The sequence below is a fragment of the Misgurnus anguillicaudatus genome, chromosome 20 (assembly GCF_027580225.2).
Source record: "Misgurnus anguillicaudatus chromosome 20, ASM2758022v2, whole genome shotgun sequence".
NCBI classification, from domain to species: domain Eukaryota; kingdom Metazoa; phylum Chordata; class Actinopteri; order Cypriniformes; family Cobitidae; genus Misgurnus; species Misgurnus anguillicaudatus.
This window is the reverse complement of record NC_073356.2, coordinates 25,145,909-25,172,256: the sequence shown is the minus strand read 5'-3', so window position 1 is coordinate 25,172,256 and position 26,348 is coordinate 25,145,909. Positions and strand designations below refer to the sequence as shown.

Below are 26,348 nucleotides of genomic sequence, written 5' to 3'. Positions count from 1 at the left end.
TTTCCTACTTAGCCCCTAAGCTCTGGAATGATTTACCAAATAACGTTCGTGTATCAGACACAGTCGATCAATTTAAATCTAAACTTAAGACATTCTTCTTTAACAAAGCATTCACATAAAATGTCCAGTAAATGTACATTTCCCGCAGTAGTTAGTTTGTCTAGAACAAAGCACTCACATACCTCATATGGGTAATATACTATTGCCGCAATAGTTAGCCTGTCTGGAACCGAGCAGACTTGAACCACTATAATGTTTGACACTTGCATTGCATGTGAACGGCCCCTACGCTAATAGAATTCTGTTTTTCTCTCCCTGTCTCGTCCTCAACCACGAGGACCATGAGACAAACAGACCCAGTTCCGGTTGCTGTGAAGATCATTGCATCACTGATCCACTGGCTGTCCTTCAACGTGATGACCAGCCGATGCCCGACCAACGACCACCGGCTAAACCAGTTTAATTCGCTTACCCGCCTCCTATCCCTACCGTTTCTATATATATATAAATATATATTAATTCCTCCCAAGGGTTTTTGTCCTTCTAGGACTTTTTCCCATTGGGTTTTTTTTCCTAGAGGGTTTTTAATCCCAGGGAGAGTCAGCCAACTTTGGCTTAATTTAGCACTTTACAGTATACGTTACATTATTAATATGCTCGCTTGTACGGTTTAACCGCTTTCTCTACTACTTATATTATCTATTAATTTTCTGTGTTCTCCTCTACATCTTCTCATGTAAAGCTGCTTTGCAACAATTAACACTTGTGAAAAGCGCTATATAAACAAATTGAATGAATAATCAATTTTTTAAGGTAAGTGGTTGAAATCAATTTATTTAAGCTACATTTAAACAAAAGTTTTATATTTTATTTTACTTTACTAATCTTTTTTTGTTTAAATGTAGCTTAAATAAATTGATTGCAACCACTTACCTTAAAAAAAATTATTAAATTCAATGAATAATTTTTTTCAGTGAACCTTGAGGTGGATGGACTACAACAGCAGAAGACCCCACCGGGTACCACTCATCTCCACTACAAATAGGAAAAAGAGGCTACAATTTGCATGAGCTCGCCAAAATTGGACAGTTGAAGACTGGAAAAATGTTGCCTGGTCTGATGAGTCTCGATTTCTATTGAGACATTCAGATGGTAGAGTCAAAATTTGGCGTAAACAGAATGAGAACATGGATCCATCATGCCTTGTTACCACTGTGCAGGCTGGTGGTGGTGGTGTAAAGGTGTGGGTGATGTTTTCTTGGCACATTTTAGGCCCCTTAGAGCCAATTGGGCATCGTTTAAATGCCACGGCCTACCTGAGCATTGTTTCTGACCATGTCCATCCCTATACGGGCCAACATTTCTAAAGAATGCTTTCAGCACCTTGTTGAATCAAAGGCACATAGAATTAAGGCAGTTCTGAAGGCGAAAGGGGGTCAAACACGGTATTAGTATAGTGTTCCTAATAATCCTTTAGGTGAGTGTATGTGTGTGTATTTATATAAACATAAATATACCCAGTACACACACATTTATTAGGTAAACAAAAACTTTTATTCTGCAAACGATAAGTTGTGACTAATCGTGAGGCAGCACTTAAAATGTTTACTGTATATTGCATTCAACATCAATAACAAATAGTGCCATCTACTTAAAATGTATGATTTTATCTAATAAAGGTGTCATCAGCAAAACAACATCTGCTGATGCCTAACACTTTTGTGGTACCACATCCTTTCCAGTAGCAATTGCACCAAGCAACCGTATGACATTTAGTCTATACTTACATAGAGGTGGTCGCCTTTAAACAAAGCTGATGTGTAGTAAAAAGTAAAAATAAGATAAAGAGACACTAAAAAAATTCAACCCTTTGTCAAGTCTTCAATGTAAACTTTGCCATCACCCAGGCTGTGAGAGCCCAGTGTGTGCCTTTCTCTTTCTCCCTCTATTGATCTCTCCTTCCTTGTCTGTCTGGACTTTCTAAACGCTGCCATTATCTCAACTTTTCCCACTCAAAAACAACAAAAGTTGAACTCATGTGGTGATAAGAGAGTCACAGCTGTGAAGGGAATGAAAAGCAGGGAATGAGAGCGGAATTCCAACAGGTCTGCGTGCCAAACCCTTGGGGAATGTCCACCTGTGGAGTGTCCGCACTGGGCGTACATACGGTGCCAACGAGGGTGAGGTCACAGTAGACAGAGGTGTCGTTATAATTGGCATTGTGCTTCGCAGGAGACGCACATGCGAATCAATCCATCTGCAGAACAGTGCATCCCCGCTGCTCTCCCTATCGACCCGACACAGACACACGCACCCTTGATAATGGATGCACCACACGCGCGCAGACAGCTCAAGCGGGGTGACGTCCCATCACTCCAGGGGGCGAAACAAAAACGTCCTCAAAACAAGAAATGTCAATCTGTCTCATCATCTGAGAGTAATTATGTTCAAGCTGTGAGTGGCGGGACAGTTATGACCCCGGATCATAAAACTAGCCATAAGTCGCACAAGTATATTTTTAGCAATAGCCAACAATACATTGTATAGGTCAAAATTATAAAAAATCATTAGGATATTAAGTAAAGATCATGTTGCATTTAAAGGGCACCTATTATGGCATTTTTACAAGATGTAATATAAGTCTCACAGTGTCTGTGAAGTTTCAGCTCAAATGTCCATATTTGCACCGTTTTAAAGGGATACTTCACCGATTTAGCATTCAGCTTTGTATCTGCAGAAACCCGGCAGCACCACTGAACGACCATGTCTCCCTCCATCACCTCCCCCCGAGAGGAGAGACATCCGCATTCCGGCCCCGCAAAAAAGTCCCCCGACGATGCAAAAATCGTCATATTACATCATCGGAGGACTCCTCCGCAGAACCAAAATACAGACACCTCTCCTCCCAGGGGGAAACGAGGGAGGGAAACACGGCCATTCAGCAACACTGCCGGGTTTCTACAGATACAAAGCTGAATGCTAAATCGGTGAAGTATCCCTTTAATGTTAGTACCTTTTAATGCAAAAGAGCTACAGCTCTTCACTTCCTTACAAACAGACAGTGAATGCTTTCAGTTAAAATAGATCTGATTAATACAGTCTGAGACAATAGTATCTAGTGGACAGAGTATAACATGCTGAGGGTGGAAACTATAGTAATGCAGGACTGTAAGTGGGTGGGGCTTTATCAATGTTACCTCACATTGATAAAAGAATCAAAACGACTGCTTTGGTTTCAGGGAAAATAAAAAACAAAGAACGGGTCAATTTTTTTCATTGTAGGGTTGGTTGTGTTCATACAATGCCAACACATATTTATGTCCAAACACTTTCAGGGTTCCCACACCTTAGTTAACTTTAAATTCAAGGACTTTTCAAGGACTTTCCAGGTCCAATACCCTCAAATTCAAGGACTGGGGAAACATTTCAAGTGAGAGCAAGATTACATTGTGTTACCTTTAAAGGTACATTGTTACAGTTCCCTTTCGAGGGAACTCGCGCTGCATCACTGCAGTGACATTTTGGGGACGCCTCCAAGGGTAAGTGTATCTAAATGTGTATATCAAATTTAACCAATGGTGAAGCTTAACGACAAAGACAGGGTGATAGGGGAGCCAGGAAGTATAGCACTATCTGAAATATTGCCAAAGACGGCGTTACAGGGACGCAGGAAGTACTGTATGGCAAGGGAGACGCAGTGTCTCGTTCCCTTCTCAGGGAACAACAGTTACATACGTAACAAGAAACGTTTTCATGTGTCAAACACAACTATGCAAAAAAGCATTTTGGGATACAGAAGATATAAGCATTTAAAGCGAACAGTTTAGCATGTGTGCTTTAAAAGATTTTTTATGATATTATCCTACACTACACATGGAATAATATGGATTTTTTCAAGAAAACTTCTTGCATAAAATAGATTCAGGCACTTTCAATGACCTGTATCTATGTATGTAAATTTTCAAAAACTTCCCAAGGCCTTGAATTTTCCCCCCAGATTCACAAACTTTCAAGGATTTCAAGGATCCATCGGAACCCTGCACCTGGTAAAAGTGGACATTGCATAATAGGCCCCTTTTTAAGATATTTTGTCAATTTTCTACCGTAAATATATATAAACATTTATTTATAATTAGTAATGTGAATGAATGGGACTTTATTTGGACAACTTTAAAGGGTTTTTTTTCAATATTTAAATTTTTCGAACCCTCATTTTTCCCCCAACCACATATTGTCCTATCTTAACAAACAATATATCAATGGAAAGCTTTTTTATTCATCTTATTCAGATTATGTAAAATATTAAAAATCAATGTAAAGTTTGAAATCAAACTTTGATGCTCCTAATCTCATACTTGGATTATAAGAATTTAGCTTGAATTTTACAGACAGGGTCACATTTAAAAAAAAAGTTTGACAATTTTTAGATAAGGGCTGTCCTTGTGACCGAGGTGCTGAGGAATACTGTTATTTTTAAAATTTGTATCACAATCAATTGTGTAAAAAACCTCCCTTTTGTGAAAATTCCCCCTTTTTGTTCCATTGAAAGACTATGAGAGTTAATTCACAATTTTCTATTCTGGAGGAAAAATACATTCATATCAGAGTCTGTTTAGTCTATGCAGAGAGGCAGACTGTTTAAAGCCAAGCGTCTGGAGATATCAGGCTATGCATCATCTTGTATCAGCTCTTCCATAAACCGATAAGACCTGATCACGCCTTCTATTATTGTAGAGTTAACAAATGATGATTTGTGGCACAATCTGATTGTGTCAGACTGAGAGAGATAAAATAACTGCTACAGTATTGCTGAGATTCCCTGATCCGAGTGTTTAGCTGCAGTTTTCACCCGGCAATGTTTTATTTTTGTCGAGGTCTGCGTCACATAGTGAGCGTGTTGCAAACAGATTTATGAAACATGCATAAACATTCAGGAAAATAGAAAAGATAAAAATAAAATAGCCGGTGTTTTAGAGCTGAGCATGTATTGCATTCATTTCAGGAATAATGAAAGATGAGTTCTCCCTTAGTTCACTGCATATTCATATCTATCAACCTTACGATGCTCCAATAACATCAGGCTTACATGCCGCTGCCCTCTTTACCTTTTAACTAAATCCCATTAGAGAGAAAATGGAGGGGCATCCAATTTTGTGTACGCTTGTGCGTGTTTGTGAGAAACTGAAATGGAGAGAGAGAGAACGAAGGGTGAAAAACATTTCAATAAAAATCACCTTCTCAATAGGGATCAGCTCATCCCAAAACTCATTCCAAAACCAGACTTTGGCATTCAAAGAGACCACAAAGACTCTGTGTGTGCGTCTGTGTGTGTGCGTGATAACCGCATTACGGGGGTAATCTGCATAGAGAATCTATCCAGAAATTGGAAATGAGATCATGAGGTTTGAGGGGGGTTAGGAGACGTCTCACCACACCAAACGTCTCACCCTTCGAAAAACATGTCTTTCCCTCCTGATAATATGCAAATCTTTTCACCTGAAGGTCATCGAGACAGCATGGCGGTCGCTTCCATGCGTAATGCACTCCGGTGTGGGCGCGATTAACCGGTGTTCCCCTTTCTGACCCTTATCGCTGGTGTCACACTGAATTTATTCCTCGACACCAAGGTGTCACATTAAATTCCTTCCCTATGCCTCTGAAGTCGGCCTCTCGCGGAATGAAAGGGTTTATGGGAACATAAACCAGCCAATGAGATGGGAGGTTCTGAGAGTGCCATTTATGCGATACAAATGGGATTATAGCCATATGGGCCGAAGTGGAACCAGATCAGTGCGAAACAATCACTACTGGTAAAAGTCTGAAGGGTAAAAAAATAAAAATTTACCACTTTGTTTGAGCAGTGGCAATGGATGCTGGGAAATCAAACCAGCCACCATCTTTTAGAACAAAGCAGCAAATAAAAACACGAGCGCTGCATATTTTATTCCTGGCATTAACCTGAGATCCCCTCCGCAATAAACCCTTGTTGCGCTCTATTTGTCTCTCAAAGCTGCAGCGTTCCAATACGCCCGGCATATGTGCCGAGCCTATAGGCTTGAGGAACAGCTTATGAAAATGAGTTTCGCTGTGATACCAGTATGAATATTGGATGGGCCTGCGCTAGATGGGTGGGGTGGGACATGCTAATAAGAGAAGCAGACACAGCCCTCGTTAAAACTTTAATTGCCGCCTCATCTGTATCCTCACAGGCGGCCCAGGGACACTCGCTGCATTTTTAAAGAGCAGTGAAAAGCGCAGAGCCTTCAGACTGTGTCAGGGAGAAGTGCACATATGATAAAGAGAGAGAGAGAGAGTTAAGTACAGTATTGTTTATACTTGACGCGTCTGCACAAGCGCATTGGTGCGCACGGCAAGAATTACATCAACGTTGAGTGAGTGGTCGTGCGCGTTGGGTGCACAAGACCCCATTTTGTGTGGCGGTATGCACGCCAATTTTGGTAACCGTGTGCCCCTGTGACGTATCTCTTTGATAAATCCATGCAAAACAATGCTAATACTATTTATCCAACATGATCTCACAAAAATTTGTGTTATAGTCACTCAAAATGTGATTAATTTTTTCGTGCCTTGAGCATCAATGTCTTTTTCGTGTCACTCGCACAAATTTTTATAAATAGTTATTCGTGTCCATTGCACGACTTTCTTTTTCATGTCATTTTATGTATTGTTTTCTCATTTTTTTCCTATTTTTAAATAGGAATATCGCTTGGGGTTAGATTTGGGGTTTGGGTAAGGATGTACTTTTATGTATTGGTTTCTACATGTTTTTCTTCAGCTTTTCTTCTCGCCTGTGGTTGGGGTTAGAGTAGTCTCGCGTAGCCAGACCTTCAGTACTGAAGGTCTGGTGTTTTTCACTGCTTTTTCTGGACAAAGCCCGCCCACAAGCTGTTTGACCGACATGTCAAACAACCAATCACAGTTTGTTTCGTCTAGCATCACGTTTCGGACTCCCCACAATAAGGAGCCGTCTGGCAACAAGTCAGTTATTGAAATAACCAGCCGCAACCGATTAGCATCTAAATAAACAACATTACTCACATAGAACAACGTTGTGCACTTCATCAACAGCCACACCAATGAGACGCTCCCGTTAAACATCTGTTTTAAGCATATCTCTCCACTTTTTAACACATACAAGCAATTCAGGAGAACCGAACTTTTTGACTCCACTAACTGCCTCAAGCAAAACTCTTGGACTTCTTTTAGAGAGTCTATTCTGCGAACTTTGCATATTTTTGAGAATCCAATGTTTAACTGATCATGATAACTGGTCATTATTATCCACATGAACATGTTTTCCAGGGACCGAAACTAATCGCGACACTCGCGTCTCCTGGAAATCCGGTTTATTTTAACCAATCAAAGACGACTTTGACATTCTCACAGGGTTTCCAGAAAAGTGTACGAAAAACATCAGACGTTCAGCCAACAGTCTGTGGGCGTGACATCTGAGGCTGAGACTAGGGTTAGAGTTTGGGTTAGGATGTCTAAAAATGTAACAAAAAGTGATTCTAACCCCAACCCCAAGTGACAATGGTAAGAAAATAGGGAAAAAACAATGAGAAAACAAGACATCAAATGACACGAAAAAGAAAGTCATGCCACAGACACGAAAAACTGTTTATAGAAAAAGACATTCGTGCTCAAGGCTAAAAAAAATTATTTCGTGCCATGGACACAAATAAATTAATAAAATTTTGACTTTCCATGAGATCAATCTGATTGATCTGACACTCTTAAAGTAAAGTAAGGAAACTTGCCATTCAAAACATAAATACTTTTACATATGATACAGAATTTTTGGCTTATAATTGTATTGAATGATTCACTGATTGAGGAATATAACACACACCCTAAGATTTTTTTTATTGTTTGTTTAGTAAAAACGTTAATAAAATGATAATGTTTAATGAAGACATATTTAAGAGATTGATGTTTTATTCATGTTCTTATATTTATAAATCAAACTCTGATGTTACAAGTTCAACTTCTATCCTCTTCTTTTGTTGTTTTTGGACTCGATTGCTCAAGATGCCCCCTGTCGTTTCAAAGAATAGTGCAACAGCGAGCGCGTCAACTATAAACGCCTCGTTTGTTTGTTGAGACGTGCACGCAATCAGCGGAGGCTCGCGTTGCGGACCAAAGCGCGAGTATAAATATAGCTTTACTCTCTTCACAGTGTTAATGGGAGAGTAAAATGCTGGATTCACACCAAAGGGGAAGATGCGGCAAAAACACGCAATTCGCACGTAGTTGGACGCTTGACATTTTTTGAGTTAACTCGCATCATTCGTGCGTGAAAGCCGTGCGTGAATTCTAGTCATACGAGACATTCACGCGGAAATTTGCACCAGGGAGGGCTTCTGTGACTCTGCTCACTTCCTGTAATCACGTCACTATTAGAGCAAGCTCCTGATTGGTTAACGCGGTGCGATTTTCTGCCAAATGTGTACATTAAACCATAAAAACCTACAAAAAACACCCCTGATAAATTGTTTGTTATTGTGAGGTAGTTGGCAAGACCCAGTCCTAATTAAAATTATATATTCAGTTGAGACTTACTTTAACTTCAGCAGACTCTGTCAAATTCAGACATTGTTGAGATTTGTCTGAAAAATGCTGGTAGCGAAGAAAACATTGACTAAACAGAAAGATTGGTCGAAAAAGAATTACATTGAGACGCAGGAAAACACAACGAACAGATGAGCAAACAAAGTAACAGTAACAGTGAGGGAGAGCTGAATTGTTCCATTCGGTCCCATGATTCATTGCAAATGAGATGTCACCCTGGCAGTCATAACGCGCTCTCGACACTCCCTGCAGCGTAATTGAATTCTGCACTCGTATAAACTACGAGCTCGGGCCAGCCGCTGTTTTGATTGTTATTAATGCTGGTGTTTATGAAGGAAAGCCTCCAATGACCGATCAGAGCCTGCACACGGCCCCTGAGGGCCCTATCGTATAACCTCACAAACAAACATGAGCTTATCACCACCGCCGCATCCATTCTCAGTCGCAGAACAAATTACAAAATGAAACGAATGTAAATACAGTGCAGGGTTTTTAATTTCGAAAAGAGGCTTACGTCGGACAAGCGGAAACCAATAAAGGGAGAGTATGACATCACCTAGTCCTTTTTCGCTGACATAAAATATATGTAAACAAACACACACACAAGCAGACACAAATCTTTTAGACAGCTGCTCAACACCAGTGTGTTCCCAAGAGCAGTCCGGTCTCTTTCCCTCAGGGCAGAGTAGTGTGGTCTGAATCCCCTCTGGATTTATCTCCTGTATGCACAATCCCACTGATACTCAAAACTCCATGCTAGGTTTAAAAAGCTCTTGGGGCGAATACCAGCGACCCAGGAACCGATTTAAACTGTAGAGCACAGCACAGGAATCTGGTAATCACAAGACAGCTACTACAAGAAGTGTATTTCTGATGCTGCATTCACACATGTGGCGGTACAAGGGCAAGTGATTTCAATGTTAAGTCAATGTAAACACGCGTTACGTGCGTCTGGAGGTCTTGTGGCGCGAATGAGGGGTTTAGCGCGGCGCGGTACACGCGAATCCACCTCATTTGCGCATCTAATTCACGTGAATGTCGCAAATTGAGCATTGCCCCAGGAAACGCACGAGTTGAAAAATCTGAACTTTGACGGAAATCCGTGCCATGTTAACCAATCAGGAGCTTGCTCTAGTAGTGACGTGATTACAGGAAGCATGCGGAGTCGCAGAAGCCCCTCCCATGAAGCAAATTTCCGCATGAATGTCTCGAACTGTAGGTTCAAACCAGCCGCATTTGAGGCGTCAAATTTGCGTCTACCGCGTCTAGTTTGCCACTTGAACATCTTGAGTTTACTCGCTTCATTCGTGCGTGAAATTCTAGTCATCGAGACATTCACGCGGAAATTTGCGTCATGGGAGGGGCTTCTGCGACTTCGCTCCCTTTCTATAATCACGTCACTACTAGAGCAAGCTCCTGATTGGTTAACATGGCACGGATTTCCGTCAAAGTTCAGATTGTTCAACTCGCGCGTTTCCTGCGGCAATGCTCAATTTGCGCCATTGACGTGAATTAGATGCGCAAATGAGGCGGATTCGCGTCTACCTCGCCACACCATGTTAACGCGTCTTCACATTGACTTAACATTGAAATCACTCGCGTTTGACACCTGTACCATGGCTGGTGTGAGTGCAGCATTAAATGACTAGAATTTCACAAGTGAATGAAGCAAAAAAACTTGAATTGTTCAAGCGTCCAACCACGTACAAATAGTGCATTTTTGCCGCCTCTACCGGGTTTGATGTGAATCCAGCATGACTCCTACTCAAATAAAAAGACCACGAGATTACATTTTGAGATATGAAACTAACTGTATAGTTCATGAAACTTGGACTGTGTTTGAAAGAATCATGTATCGAAATAAAACTATTCAGAATGATGGTTAGCCTGGGTTTCTCCATGCTGCCTTGCCCGCAAATTTATTCACGCTGCAAGTCTAGAATGAAAACTATTGACCAATTTTGCCCCTGAAATAGGGAACCGATCACAGAATGGGGAGGTTTTGTTTATCCAACACGGCAGCAGACGCAAAATACTTCCATTTACAAAGTACATTTTTTTAGTATGTGTGTTCCCTGGGTTCGAACCCATTACCTTTGCGCTGCTAATGCACTGCTCTACCATTGAGCTCTACAGGAGTATTTCATGAAAACTGATATTTATGTTACTATGTTATAATGAATCGATTCATATTTAATTCAGTAGGCCATAAAAGAGGCCTGACAATTTAACCCCTTGTTATACAACAAGACCATAAGTGATCCAGAAAGACACCTGATACTAGATCAGCTCTCGACTATGAACACAATCCAGAAAACTCTCAAACCGGTGGGAAATCATATCTAAGGTCAAGTGTAAAATTGAATAGAGATTATGTATGGTGTACGGAAGGCACAGATCTCAAGTCAGCTATCGGTTCAGTGTAATTACACTTTAAGGGCACAGCGGAGGCAGAAAGCAGAACAAAGGTGTTCAGCCTGGTTACTTTAAGAACCATCCGAGGGCTTATTGAGGCCTCTCGTAAAACCACAGAGATTTACCCCCAGCATGGGAGCCATGAAGATCATTAGTCCCCAGAGAGAGCGGTCATCCATCTAGATACACTCACACTGGACATAAATAAAACTGCATGTGTGTGTGCGTATAAAGATGGTACACTCAAAAAAAAAAAGGTTCCTTGAGGTTCTATATAGAACCGTGGGGTTCTATACTTGGCCAATAGAACCTTTTACCAAAAAAAGGGTTCCATATAGAACCCTTGGAAGGCAAAGAACCATTTTTATTAAAATGGTTCTATTATTCACGTTTTGTGACTGAAGTGTAAACTAAAGATTACACAATAATTGCAGACCTACACAACTCATTTACAAACCTACACAACTCATTCACAAACCTTTTTGTGTCAATAGGCTGTGGTCAAATAAAGAGAGAGTCAACAAATAGGCTATTAATATTTAGTGTATGATTTATTTCCTGTGAGCTTTTTTATGCAAGTTTGTACATTAGCATGAAACTTACAGTGCAGTTTGCGTTTTTGGTGAATTACCAGGTGTTTTCTTTATTTTGTACATTCTAAATTGTCAATGTTTGTTGAATTTAACCTGAAGGGGCATTAAAAACAAATAATCGCAAAAGTGCCCTCTGGTGGCGTATATATGCGTTGCACCATAAGCGAAGATGAGCCTCGTGACGTGACAGTTTTTTTTCAAACTGAGGTGAGGAGTTCGGACTCCGGACCGGCATTTGTTTGTACCCTGAGGTAAGTAAACTTTACATTTTTGAAACGATATTACTGAAACATTTAGTATAATTAATTAATATTTATTTTGTTAGAGTATGTGTTGTGCTAAATAGTGATACTAGAAGCTACATTTATAATATTTACCTCAGGTAAAAAATACTGCTGGTAACGTTGAAGCACTGACGGGCTTCGTCAACCGTCAGTTATAAAAGCTCTGTTAAATACATTTTGTTCCGGGTTTTAATGAATTACGTTACAGTCCTGCTTTATTTCTTTGTCATTTTAAATTAAATTGCCAATCAGAATAAGACAGCTGTGTTGTAAGGAGACGAAATTCGAGACAGTCATTTCAGTGAAGCGCGTGGTCAAAGGAACCGGGTGGAAGACGGTAGAAGGGAAATTATATGTAGTTAAATGTTTGTCGCAGTTTTACACATATTCCGTAAGTATTTTTCGCTTGTTCACGAGTGTTTTATCAGGGTTGGAGCTAAACTCGGAAGGAAAGTGGAAACTGCTGGCCAAAGTTGAGAACATTCCGCCGGTCTGTATTATAAATGCACGATTGCAGTGCAGCGTTTGTATCCGCAACAAGTCTAACGTTAGATATGCATGTTTTCTGTGATGCACACAAATAATTAATGTGATGGTAGCTGTTAAGACACTTACATTTAACATTTAAATGTTTTAAAAACCAAACGTGTTCAGGTTTTTATGTGTATTTGGTTTGTGAAGTGTAATTTATGCTTTTTTTCTCTCCCCCACAGATAACCATGGTTAATAAATGATCAGACACGTCACTGGCTTTAAAATATAAACCCCATTGATGCAAAAAGGTAAGGTGCTTAAAAGACCTCGTAAACCCGACTGTCACTAATGTTCATCAAAGAGCAAAATAAAAGAAATCTGTGTTTTGTAGCTTTAATGATAATTCTTACTGTATGTATTTCATTTAGAATTTAGCATTAAAGACTGTAAAGTGTTTGAGGACTTAATTTAAATTCTGTATATTTCACACAAATTTTTTTATTGAACATTGTGTTTTGAAAAATACATCACTAGTCAATTGAAACCTCAAGTTAATGTAGACTTAAAGGAACTTGTTTGTCTGAAAGTGGATATATAAAGATTTTGTGTTTTAAGATGCTGCATGGAATGACAATGTGGTTTGGAACAGACTTGGTGAAGAACATGGAAACATTTCTAAATAAAATGGCCCCAAACATCATCAGGAGTGCATAAGAAGGAAGTAAAAAACATCTCTATGCCAATCTCATTGGAGAGGAAACCACAGAAGGTGCTTGTTCTTTGTCCAGTGTAAAGTAGCCTTATTTGCATTGTCAATGTAAAGGTTCTAGCACCTATAAATTGTGTGAAAATATGAAAATAATGTTAGTATAAACTTTTTCCTTGCCATTGAAGAGTAAACTTGTTAATTAAGAGACACTGGCTGAGAAAGAGTTAAAGTTTACCCACAAATTAAAATTGTCGTCACTTTCTTCAGCAGAACACAACAGAAGATATTTTGAAAAAGTATGGTAATCGAACAACAATGGTGCCCATTGACCTGCATTGGTTTTGTGTCCATTAAATTGCTACCAAAGTTGTTCGGTTACAGACATTCTTCAAAATCTTTTTTGTGTTAGTGTTCTGCTGAAAAAAGAAAGCTGTGAACGTTTGAAATAACGAGTGAGTGAATGAGTTTTCTTTTTTGAGTAAAATGTCCCTGTAATTGATGTCTGTACCTAATGTACAATAATTTGTATCTTTGTAGGTCTGGTGAGGAATGCTGCACTTATGTTATTGCCAGCATTATTTCAAGAAAATCCCAGCTTCCTTGACTGTGTAAATAGTGTAGGTATAGTCTTCTGTAATTTAGTTAGCATTTGAGGCACTTTATTTAAAGTAACATTCAATGCAAATATAAAAATATTACTCTGTTTACCCTAAAATAGCATACAGCTCTACATCAATTATTATGAGTCTTGTTGGTTCGTGAGTGTCGCTTGCCTAGTTGTCATACTTTATTTGTGTTATTATGGGATAATTTTAAGTCTATTTGATGGCTTCTGTTAATTGGTAAGAAGCACTTAAAAGGTGAAATGTTTGTTTTACAGGAACCCAAAGGTCCCACACCAACCATAGTGTTCAACGACTCTCCTGATCTTCTCAAATCTGAAAGTATCAACTTTATAATGGACAATGTGAACTTAATATGTGGAAGACATTGACATCACAGGCTGTGGAATGACTGTGTCACAGGTCGGAGAAGCGGACCGCCCCTGTCGCGGATCACGCTCCTCCTAGTTCCACCTCGAGGAGGTCCCAAAGCACCCCAATGACCAGACAAACCAGAGATAAGTAAAATATAAAAATAGAAACTTTATTTAAATTATTTAAAACTAAAGTGGGGAATGGGAATCTAAAAATCTCGCTTCTCGCCCTCAGGGGGAGTATTACGGGGCCAGGGACATTGGAGGGGTTTCCACGTGACTCCAGCTGGAACACCGCTAGAGAGCGTATCTGGGTGGGTTGGGCACACACCGTCGCGGCGGCCCCTGATGGCATCCACAAAGGTCCAAGAGCCTCCTAAGGTGAGTACGGACGACAAGGACACAGCACAACACTTAAAGAAAGCTTTGTGTATTTCCGTTTCAAGAGGTTCTTACTTGACTGTTGAACAGTGTTTCTTCTCCCTCCACAGCTCCCAGCTGTAGCAGAACTACGTATTTCAGCACCCGAACGACTAACAACCCAGCCGGCATCTGCAGCGTATATCCAACGCGATCAAACTTCACTCTGACAAGTAACTTCCTATACACAACCACGCCGTCCTTTCGCCCGGACCAGCCCCGCACTCTTTCCGCCCGCTACCTAGCGGTCGCCGGATCAGCAGAGCCTGCGACTCTTCGGACTCTGCGACCGTTACAGTAACTTCTACCTTCTCTCTTTATATCCTCCTCCATGGCGTGGCTCGCCCAACCATCGCTCGCCATGTCACTCACACAGCTGTGCCTTGTTTCAGTGAGTGCGGGGATTCCCGGGGAACCCGGAAGTGCCGGTGTCTGTACAAACCGGTCCGGGCGGAACCTCTTCACTCTCCTTTTGGTTCCGCCCCGCATAGTCACTCCGTGACAACTGTTTGCGTTTTTTTTTTCTCCTCAATGTTCAATACCCTTTTGCCATTAAGCACACAGTGACTTTAATTTATAAAATATATGCTTAAGTTTTAATACCTGTACAAAACAAATGTACAATCAACTTGTGTAAATTGTCATTCTATTTAATAGATTGTTCATGAATTGTCTTTAAATGCATTGTGATTTCGGTAGCACTTTACAATAAGGTTCATTAGTTAACATTAGTTAATGTATTAACTAACTTGAACAAACCACGAGCAATACATTTGTTACAGTATTTATTCATCTTTGTTAATGTTAGTTAATAAAAATTTAAGCTTTAATTGCTTGTTCATGTTAGTTCAGAGTGCATTAACTAATGTTAACAAGATTTTAATAAAGTATAAGTAATTGTTGAAATTAACATTAACAAAGATTAATAAAGGCTGTATAAGTGCAGTTCATTATTAGTTCATGTTGACTAATGTAGCTGACTAAGGTTGACTAGTTAACCTTATTGTAAAGTGCTACCGTGATTTCTTTTCATCATTTCAGACACATGTAAAAGTTACTAAAACTTAGTACTGCCTATACTGTACAGTATCTATGCGTAAGGGAAATAACTTGAACAAAATTTTTTATGTATAGTGTAATTAATAGTTTAGCTGTTTAATACAGAGATGCAATATATATATATATATGTATATGTATGTTTATTAAAAAGTGAAAATGCTTAATGGAAATAATTAAATAACTAAATGGTTGAATGTAATGAGACATTTTAAATGTAAACCAAAGTTTTGCTGTCTAATACAGAATAAAGAGATGTGATTTTAAGTAATTTTTATAGATTTATATTTCTGTATAATACAATTAATAAATAGTAAACTTTTATAATTTTCTAGATCGGTTATAATTTCTTATCAATAATAAATTACTCATAATAATAAAGAACCTTTAATGGTTCTAAATAGAACCATCTAACTTTGATTCAAAGAACCATTTGGGGTTCTTTTTAATGAACCCATTAAAGTGGTTCTATATTGAACCATTTGGGGGTTCCATATATGAAGCGGGTGATAGAACCATTTCTGGTTCGATATAGAACCTTTTTTTTTTAAGAGTGTAGGTTTAGTATCCTTTAATGGAACATGAAGATGAACGAATGTGTGTGTGTGTGTGTGTGTGTGTGTGTGTGTGTGTGTGTGTGTGTGTGTGTGTGTGTGTGTGTGTGTGTGTGTGTGTGTGTGTGTGTGTAAAAGTCAAATATGCATAAATTAAATGTGTGATTGTGGTAAAAATACCATTTTTACTGTTTTACTATTAAAGGGATCATAATCATTAAACATGACCTTTTTAGTTATTTTATAGCATGACCTCTTTTGTAATACTGTAGGCATACAGTAACATTTCTAACATTCGCAACGTGATGTTCAAGTTCAACCATGTTTAATATTTACGTCATCATAAATTATAAAACTGTTCCTGTAGCTCTAGCATTGCGTAAGCTCTGCGAAAGGTCATGGGTTCACACCTCAGAAAGCACACTCACCGAAAAAATGTATACCTTGGAAGTCGCTTCGGTTAAAAGCACCTGCCGAATGCATTAATGTAAAATGTAATGGAAAATGTGATGTGCATGTATTTTCTTTAACAAACAATAGTGACAAGTCATTTTTATTTGTTTTAATACCACACATATAAAACAGCCCGTAAGCTGTAAACTTATCATTAAAACAAAACTCGTTTAATGGATAGTTCTTTGTACGCCTGTAAAATAAAGTCAGAAAGAAAGTGAGAAATCAAGATAAAAATATAGAGAGACAGTTGAGAGAGACAGAGCAACTGTTAAACCCTTTTATTGTGCCATTACGTCTGGGTATTATGTGTGATTGGGCACCCGCAAGTGTGAGCACATATGGGCTCAGATGAGACTGTGTATGTGTGTGTGTGTGCGAGAGAGAGTCAAAGAGAGAGAGAGCACCAAAAATACTTATGAGGGACGCAGGTGCTGTTGGAAATGTCATCTGCTCCTTACGGAGGGGGAGGGTTGACACGCAGCAAATGACTACAAAATACAAAAGCAAGCTAGTGCCAGGAGAAAGCGTCGTGCTGCAGTCCCTCAGCAGAGACAATAAGACAAACCCATTCTGACACTCTCAGGTGATGAGACTACAACGGCGAATCTCGCCGGCACAGGTGGTGGATCGGTAAACACACTCTATTGCTGTAGTGTGATACCTGAGGCGGGAGCGATGACACAGATCCTGGATCAGTGAATGTCTAGCACTATTACAACATGAAGAACAGCAGGACATTGATGTTAAGGCCAGAAACACAAGACACAGAACAAAACCAGAACTGAAGGCCCAGATGAAGAGTTGAGCCCCTGGAGATCTAGATTGAGGAGACTAAGACCAGTTGGTCTAACTAGCTAGAATTTTTTAATTACTTGAAGAAGAGTAAATGCTGAATTCATAGCAGAATTAATTCACACGGAAAGGGGTTAAGATTAAGCCAGGACTAAGCCTTATATTAGGACATTTAAGTAGTTTTTACAAATATACCTTAAAAATACATTACTGGTGTGCATCTTGAGACATAAAAATTACACTGATAAGTTTTAATATTTGTAAAAATCCAGTTTAGTCTGGGACTAGGCTTAAGCCCTGTCCGGAACCACCCCTATACACTCTAAAAACAAACGGTGCTATATAGCACCAGAAGTGGTTCTTTGCTCGTAATCATAGAAGAACCATTTTTAGTGCCATATAGCACCGGTGAAGCACCGAGTAGGGGGAGGCTGCAGACCTGGAGCCGGTGGGTCTGCGCCCCTGGCGGTTTTGCGCCCCTGGCGGTTTTGCGCCCCTGTTGTTCCTCGTGCGTCCAGTAGGGGGAGGCTGTATATTAGTATCATATATCAAAACAGCAGACCGTATGATAGCAGCAGACCTTCTTGAAGCGAAACGAATTGAGGTATGTTAAATAATCTGCTAAAGTAATTGTTGTTGATTGTATTATAATGATACATTTATTATTTATAAACGATTGATGCGATATACTGCCATTAATTATAAGTAACCATTGTTTCTAACACTATTCAACCTTCGCTTTATTTATTTTTATTAGTGAGCGAGAGCACTTTGATAGCAGGATAAAAAAAACATTCAAAGAGTGGCAAACCATAGGAGAGTAATCTACAGGAGTCATTAAGAAATAACCAAGTCATGGTGTTAATAAAAAAATTTGTGAACCACAATATTGTCTCTTTTTTCTAAATGACCCTTGGAATTTTAGAAAAGTTACATTGTGTTTGTCTTCATAAAATGCTATGTAGGACATGTTTTGTAGCTGTATGACGACCTATTGTGAATTGTACAGCATTTAGGATCCATATGATTACAGTACTTTATGTTTAATGGCCTAAATATGGTTAATATCTAAATGTAACTTAATATAAAATCACAACATCATATCAGCCAGTCTCTTGTATATAAAAACAGTTTATAAATAAATATAAATAGTTAAGTGTGACGTCATCATGCGCCGCTTCCGGGTTCAATCGATTTCAAATGCCACAGGAAAACACGCTATAGACTCGTATCATGATGCAAAATTATTTAAACATATGATCCTTATTTTTATCTCCAATAATAAAAACCAAGATGACCAGACCTGGACTATATGGATTTTTCCGTAGTGTGCAGACTGCAGTGTACACTGTAAGTTTATACAATTTTCGTGTAAATGTGTAAAATTAATCAATAGTTCTCATAAACGGTTGTTTAAATAGGCTAGTATCGTAGTTGTATTTCCCTCTCCCCCTACTGAACGCATGAGAAGCAACAGGGGCGCAAAACTGCCAGGGGCGTAAAACTGCCAGGGGCGTAGATCTACCGGCTCCAGGTCTGCAGCCTCCCCATATAGGAAGCACCAGTGAAGCACCTGTGTAGAACCATATAGTGCTATGTAGAACCATATTTGGTGCTATAGTGGTTCCACACGGCCCCTACATGGCTCTACACAGGTGCCCCACCGGCGCTACACGGCACCAAAAACGGTTCCTCCATGGTCACGATTCAAATCAACAGCCCTGGCTCTATATAGCACCGTTTGTTTCTTTAGAGTGTATGTAACACACAAGTCCTCACTACATGTTCATAATTACATTTCTAATTATTTCAAAATATACAGAAAACACTTTACACATATATAACACTATATATGGCTGGGTTATTTTTAAGCCATGTTGGGTTAATATTGGACATAACACACAGCTGGGTTCAAATTGACCCAATGCTTGGTTGTTTTAACCCAACTGCATAACAACAACCATCAAACAACGTGGTAATTTTTAACCCAGCATGTGTTCTGTCCAATATTTACACATTATGGGTCAAAAATAACCCAGCCATTTTTAGGGTGAATGAAGTAAAACTACGTAAATTATGAACACTAAGGGGGCGTGCACACCAAAGCTTTTAAAGGGATAGCTTTTCGGGTCTGGCACTTTTAGCATAGCTTTGCATAATCCATTGAATCTGATTAGGCCATTAGCATTGTGCTAAAAAATAACCAAAAAGCTTAGATATTTTTCCTATTTAAAACTTGACCTTGCTGTACAAGTAGCTACATTGTGTACGAAGACCGATACAAATTTAAAATTTGCAATTTTCTAATCCGATATGTCTAGGAACTATACTCTCATTCAGGTGTAATAATCAAGGACTTTGCTGCCATACCATGGCTGCAGCAGGCGTAGTGATATTAATCAGTGCCTTTTAATTTTACGTCGGTTTTAGTACACGATGTAACTACAGAAGAGTCAAGTTTTAAAAAGGAAAAGTATCAAAACTTTTTAGTAATTTTTGAACGATGCTAATGGTCTAATCAGATTCAATGGATTATGCTAAGAGTAAAAAGTGTTACCGCCAGACCCGGAGATCGGCTGAATGGATTACAAAACAGTAAAAATCAAATGTTTAACTCTAGGGTAGCTGTAAAATTAGCATATTTTCGAAAAAGTTAAGGTGTCCCTTTAAACATGGCTAAAAACGCCCAGTGGACGCCAACTGCCAGCTTTTTCTGACAACTGTCAGCTTTCTTTAGCTGGGCACTTTGGTTGCTGTGATACTTCTGCTTTGTTTATCACTAGTAGTGCGATATGCCGGTTGGTCGTTATGATATTTGTCCCACCCATCCTCCACTATGATTGGACCGCCACCTGAAAACTGACATTGATGAGCTGAGCTTTTTACCCAAACTTGAATATTTTTCAACTCTTGCCGCCCAGCAGCACTGAGCGCGGTAAAAACACAGAACACCAGCCTTTAGGGGCTGGACACACCAAGACTTTTAAACGCGGCTGAAAACGCCTTGAGGAAGCCGAATGCCAGCTGTTTTTCAGCTGAGTGCCAGCTTTCTTTAGCTGAGCGCTTTGGTGGCTCTGATACGTCAGCTGTGAGACGGTTGGTTGCTGTGATACTTGTCCCGCCCCACCTACACTGTGATTGGACGGCCGCGTGAGAACTGACATTGACGAGCGGAGCTTTTCTTCCAAAGTTGAACATTTCTCAACTATCTGCGCCGGTTTTCAGCGCGGAAAAAACCCGCTAGCTGCTGGCTTATTTGAAAAACGCTGAGCTTCCATTGAAAACAATTGAAAACATGCGCCAGCCGCGGGCGTAAAAGTGTTGGTGTGCACGCCCCCTTAGCGCAGAAAAAAAGCCAGCTGCACTTTCATTTGAAACAATTGTAAACATGTACTTAAAAGAAGCTTTGGTGTGCATGCCCCTAAGCAAACCAAAATGAAAAACAGCAAAAATCTATTTAAAAAAGCATATTAAACTCAACATCACACGATAAAGCCCCCAACACTGGTGGGCACGGTAAAGGTAACCAATTAGGTAACCAAAAGATCAGTCGTGCAGCAGGTTTAGCATATGTTCAGCTGTTAAAACAAATGATTAATGTATCAAACACACAGATACTATTCTAACTATACAATTCTAATTCTTACACATCAGGTTCACAGGTTAAAAGCTACAGCAGCTTTGTTAAATAAGAGATTAATGGATCTTATCCTGCAAACGGCTCATGGCGCTTTAGCCGCCTCTCTCATTATTACACACAGAACATCATGTAGCACTGTGTGAGTTTATAAAGAGCAGTTCTTCTGAGTATGATGAATCACTATAGGAATAGATAAATACTGAATCTGTTATTAATTCTAATAGCCGTACCGTACTGTACAGTACCTATATATTCAGTATGTGCATACTGACCAGAACGCTTGTAAAAAGTGGACAGATGCTGCTAATGCTGATTGTACAGCCACACACACAGAGAGCTAAGTTATTTTTCATAAGTAATGTTGCTGAAACAAATTGCAGTAAATGTGCACAGGCAGTTTCACTTGAAAATGTAGCTGCTTGGCTTTTAATATGACATCATGGTATGGTAACCTGACTGTCGTGAGTAAAGGTAGACTTTCCAAAATTGTGAATGAGGCAAGCAAGATAATTGGCAAGACACAGAGACACTTGAGTGATCTGTATCGTGGAAAAAGTAAGGAAAAGGCCTTAAAGATAGTGGGGGATGTTTCTCATCCTCTACATGGCAAGTTCCAACTGATGCCTTCGGGAAGACGTTAAAGGCAACCACGAGTAGTTAGGAAGGTTTACCAATTATCCTTTGTGCCAAATGCTGTCAAGATTTTAAATGGTAATGATTGATGTGTGTTTGTTTTTTCTATTTTTTATTTTAATTTTTTTATTGTATTTTGTTATGTTATGTGTAGTTGTGTTGATGCATGTGAAGCCAGAGACAAATTTCCACTACGTGGACAATAAAATAAAGTAAAGTAAAGTATTCATGAGACAATTTTGAAAGGTAATGGAAATGTCAAAGTTTTGCCGCTTTGTGTTGAAATAAATTGGTTGAAATGTGTGTACAGTGTGCATGTGTATGTAAGGGTTTGGCTACACATTTAAGAGCCAAATGATAGAAAAAGACCTCTAAATATACTGAACACTCATCAAAAAAAAATTATATATATATATATATATATATATATATATATATATATATATATATATATATATATATATATATATATATATATATATATATATATATATATATATATATATATATATATATATATATATATAGTGAGGACATCCAAAATCATTTTATTTCATTTAATGAGAAATGTTAAACGCAAATGTTTCAAGGGTAATTGTTAGTTGTATATAAAAACGATATACTGTACATAATGTTATGTCCCCATTCAGAGCCAAGAAAATGTGTGCAAGAGAGGAGGAAGTGGAACAGATAGGCAGTGGAGGTTGAAGGTGACCCTGTGGCATAGCTCCAGTTCTGTCTGACCCAAGACACCTGCAGAAACACACACACACACACACACACACACACAAGCACCGAACATGTGCCAAGAGACAAATAACCCCATCAGTCCTTTGCTTATGATTGTATGTGTATTGCATGCTTAGCGTGTGCAGTCTCTGATCATCTGTCTCTCTGGCGAGAGTGTGAATTTTTAAACCGCAGCTCTAGAGATGATGAGCACTAGTGAGTGTCCGTTGGGAAGAATCACAGAGCCTGTACCAGATGGGCACGGGTGGCACGATGCCAGGCAGAACAAAGACTCTTGGTGCCAGGCCACAAATGAATGGCTGTCTCTACTCACACATCCCCCTACAAACATACATGATAATCTCCCCATCACACTGCAAAGTATCCGGTTAACCCACCCACTTCAATAACAGAGAAATAAACTGGCCTTAGATATACTGAAGAAAGACAAAGAGAGCTAAAGAAAAAGACAGGCAGCGAAAAAGAGAGAAAGTGAAAGAGTAAGAGAACAGAATAAAGCACAGGTGGAAAAAGACAAAAAGTTTGATTGAAACAGCATGCATGCGCACATGTGTGTACATATGGCAGAGGCTGGCATGAGAACAACTACACAACAGAAAGAACTCAACAGCTCCCCTAAGACTTATGACTTCTCTAATTATATATCTGTCACTTACAAATACATATCTTACACTGTCAGAACATGTCTGATTACACTGTATACATAACTCTTGTTCTGTCATCTGTGCTTCTTTCTTTTTATCATCCCTGTAATTGCCTACCTACCTACCTTGAAAAATATAATTTTCTGCAACTTTGTAACATTACTAAAATTCATCTTTATTAAAGCTGCAATCGGTAACTTTTGCCTCTCTATCGCCATCTGTGTTTGAAACATAAAATTGCAGTTTGTTGAAGAGTCATTTTCCGTATGTGCTTTGTGTTTCGCCCTGATACTCTGTGTGGATGAATCTTTATTAAAGCAGATTTGTCATCACACATTGACATGACAGTTAAGCCACCTTTTCACTGTACACGACATTTGGACATGACAGTCGGCATTCGCCCCCTAGTGGCAGTCGTAATGAAGCTTTAGCTTAATCGTAACATGGGAGAAAGGCTCATTCTAATATTTACGATAATGGAATAAATAAATTAATGCAAATAAATGAAACAAAAACAGCTATGCATATATGACAAAGACCGCCATTTTTATGACAAAACATACGGAGACAAAATTAAAATAATAACATACAGTATAAATATTAAATTAATAATGTCAGGTTTTTCTTTTTTTATGATTCATAAAAGTTAAACAACAGGAGATAAATAATCTTCACCCCGCACAGTGTTTTGATTGGAATACACTGAAATACATCACTTCTGGTCAGCGTATCGCATGGGGTGTAGTCGCACAAGTTCAAACATTTTAATAGATCCAACGAAAATTACAGATCTGCAGACGGTCGGCACCTCACGCAGCCCCTTTTGCGACTCTCCATAGGGAATTAATGACTACCGGTTTATCGGCCATCGTTTGTCGTGTGCAGTGGAAAGGCGGCTTTGGACGTACACCCTACAAGTCATATAGTAGGCGGCACCTCTTCTTTCGGTTTATGGATGTGACGAAATAATGCAAAGAGAAAAGGCGCAAAACTTGTTTTTCTGGCAAAAACAGACAAGACCAATTAAATTATTATTTGCTTTTCATTGTAAATTGGGGAAGTGTAAAAAAGCTTTAAAATCTTATTTTTAAAAATCCAAATTTTTTCAAAACAATCAATCAAGAAAAAAATGTTCTTTTTATTTATTTATTTTTTACTGTCTCTCTTTCGAGCACAACTACTTTTTATTATAGACCAATATAGATCAATAGCCCATTATAGACCGTTTCATCGGCGCACGTGCAGTGACACGATAAGCGTCTGGTCCAAACCTTACTTCCGATATCTGTTTGTTTAATGGTCTGACTAGTTGCTGAAACTGAACCCTTAAACAAATACCTCGTCGAAAATAACAAATGTTTTGGGTTCCTATGTAATCTACGTGTTGTTTATTTTGCTTGTTATATAAATAAACTACTTTAAAAGGACTTTTTGTTATTTATTCTTAGTGGAGTTTACCGGAAGTTACTTGATGACCATGAAAGCCGTTGTTTATGTTGTTACAGCTGAAACCATCTATATTCCGTAATAAAATGCTTGACAAGGAGAGTATCCTCTACCTCTACCTCTGACTAGTAATAGCTACTACCAAATGAAATCAATAGCTGTGGCATATTGGTTATTTTTAAAAAGTCCTATGATAAGTTCTGGCCCAACTTCCTGTTTAAACAGGAAATACGGGAGGAACAGCCGCTCAGTGGGTAGCACTGTTGCCTCACAGCAAGAAGGTCCCCGGTTCGAGCCCCAGTAGGTCAGGTATGTCAGCATGGGTTTATTCCGGGTACTCTGGTTCAGGTGAATTGGAGATACCAAATACCAAGAAAGAAAGAAAGAAAGAAAGAAAGAAAGAACAATACAACAACAATACAAGAAAGAATACAACTTCACAGAACTGAAAACTGTGTAAATCTAGGGATTTCATTGGGTCTGTAACGTCATTTGTATGCAGAGTTCTACAAATATGCAGGATGCTATTTGTAAAAAAAAATCAGAGGGGGGATGTTCTTCCAATATTTTTACTTAAATTCGCAATGAAATTGAAATGAAAAACTATATATATATATTTTTATATTGTGGCATTATTAACAAATGACTTATCTGTGAGCTTCATTATTTTTAAAAAATTTGTGTGTGCTCATAATCTTTAATCAAAAATGCAAATCTCCTCAAAACGATCTCTCTTCACTTCCGGTCATATGGTATGCCGGGAGAAGATCGCAGCGATTAGCAATTAACAACACGACACAACTAGGCTTGGGCGGTAATACGGTAATATGGTATACCGCGGGATCTAAAAATAGCAAAGGTATCAGTTTCTATACCGCCATACCGGCATTTAAAAAAAACAATGAACTTATATAGCAGACAAGGATTAAATATTAAATTAGGGATGGCGAAAACTAAAAATTTTCTTCACCGACCACCGAGCCATTAAATGATTAGTTTAAAACAAGTTACGCTGTTTGAAATAACAGCCATTTCGAGCTGCGCCTGCAATTTCGCAACTCTGTCACATCTCTCTGCTGCTCTGCCTCCGGCTCATCCGAAACATCATTCCCGCAAACGCGTCGCCGCGGAGCTTGTATGCTGCTTGTATGTAATCGGAGGACAAATGACTCCTTAGTTTCAAAATGATTTTGGTAAGGTGATCGCGTGGGAAATAAAGGCGTTTGTCTTATTAGAAGCTCATTTGAAACATTGCCGCGGCTTATTTAAGAAAATGACAGACGCCGCTTAAGTTTGAGGTAGTGCTAAAAATAATAAAGAAAGATGATGATCATCATCACCTTATCAGTTAGCACTGAAATGTAGATGTAATGTATTTCCAAATCTAAACCCAACTTGTGCGGAATGTTGCCTAATAGACTGCAACACGATAAAAAAGGCACCTTCAGAATGCATAAAAGACGCACCGCCAAGGCAGGTCTAACTCACTCTGTGCCTTCTAGTAACGACTAGAACAACTCTTTTGTATAATTACTTTTTCATTTTTCAAAAAGACAAGTGTCAACTTCTGTTAAGTGCAACATGGACGATGCAATGCTTTGCTGATGCGAGCCGCGAGAAAGTCCTTGTCTGTTTTAGAAAGAATGCAGCAAAGATATTTAATGCTAATGTATGAGTTTCATTCATTTATGATGAGGTCCGTGCGTTCTAGTCAACATTGCAATGCAAGCGAACGCGCCGTGCCGGCGCCTCCATGTCACGGTTATTATATTGTCTATATTTGCTTTTAATTTATTAAATACATGCAATTGGTTGATAAAACATTTATTAAAATTAAGACACAATTTATACAAAACGAAATTCACTTTAAAGAAAGGCTTTCTACAAAGCAAAACCTAATTAAGTGGTAAAAAT

The 26,348-nt window shown here is 39.0% G+C and overlaps 1 protein-coding gene and 1 long non-coding RNA gene across 5 annotated transcripts in view; one reads left to right on the top strand and one right to left on the bottom strand.

Moving 5' to 3' along the window:
- Window positions 1-26,348, bottom strand: part of LOC129455266 (ephrin type-A receptor 7) — a 164,491-nt gene that overhangs the window by 96,467 nt on the left and 41,676 nt on the right. The gene's annotated exons all lie outside the window — the stretch shown is intronic.
- Window positions 11,369-15,846, top strand: LOC129417384 (uncharacterized). Of its 3 annotated transcripts, none has more exons than XR_012359740.1 (6): window positions 11,369-12,275; window positions 12,598-12,666; window positions 12,974-13,127; window positions 13,605-13,684; window positions 13,948-14,424; window positions 14,535-15,846. It is a non-coding gene; the product is annotated as an uncharacterized lncRNA (long non-coding RNA). The 3 variants fall into 3 exon arrangements; XR_012359739.1 differs by having other exon boundaries at window positions 11,369-12,374; XR_012359738.1 differs by having other exon boundaries at window positions 11,370-11,851.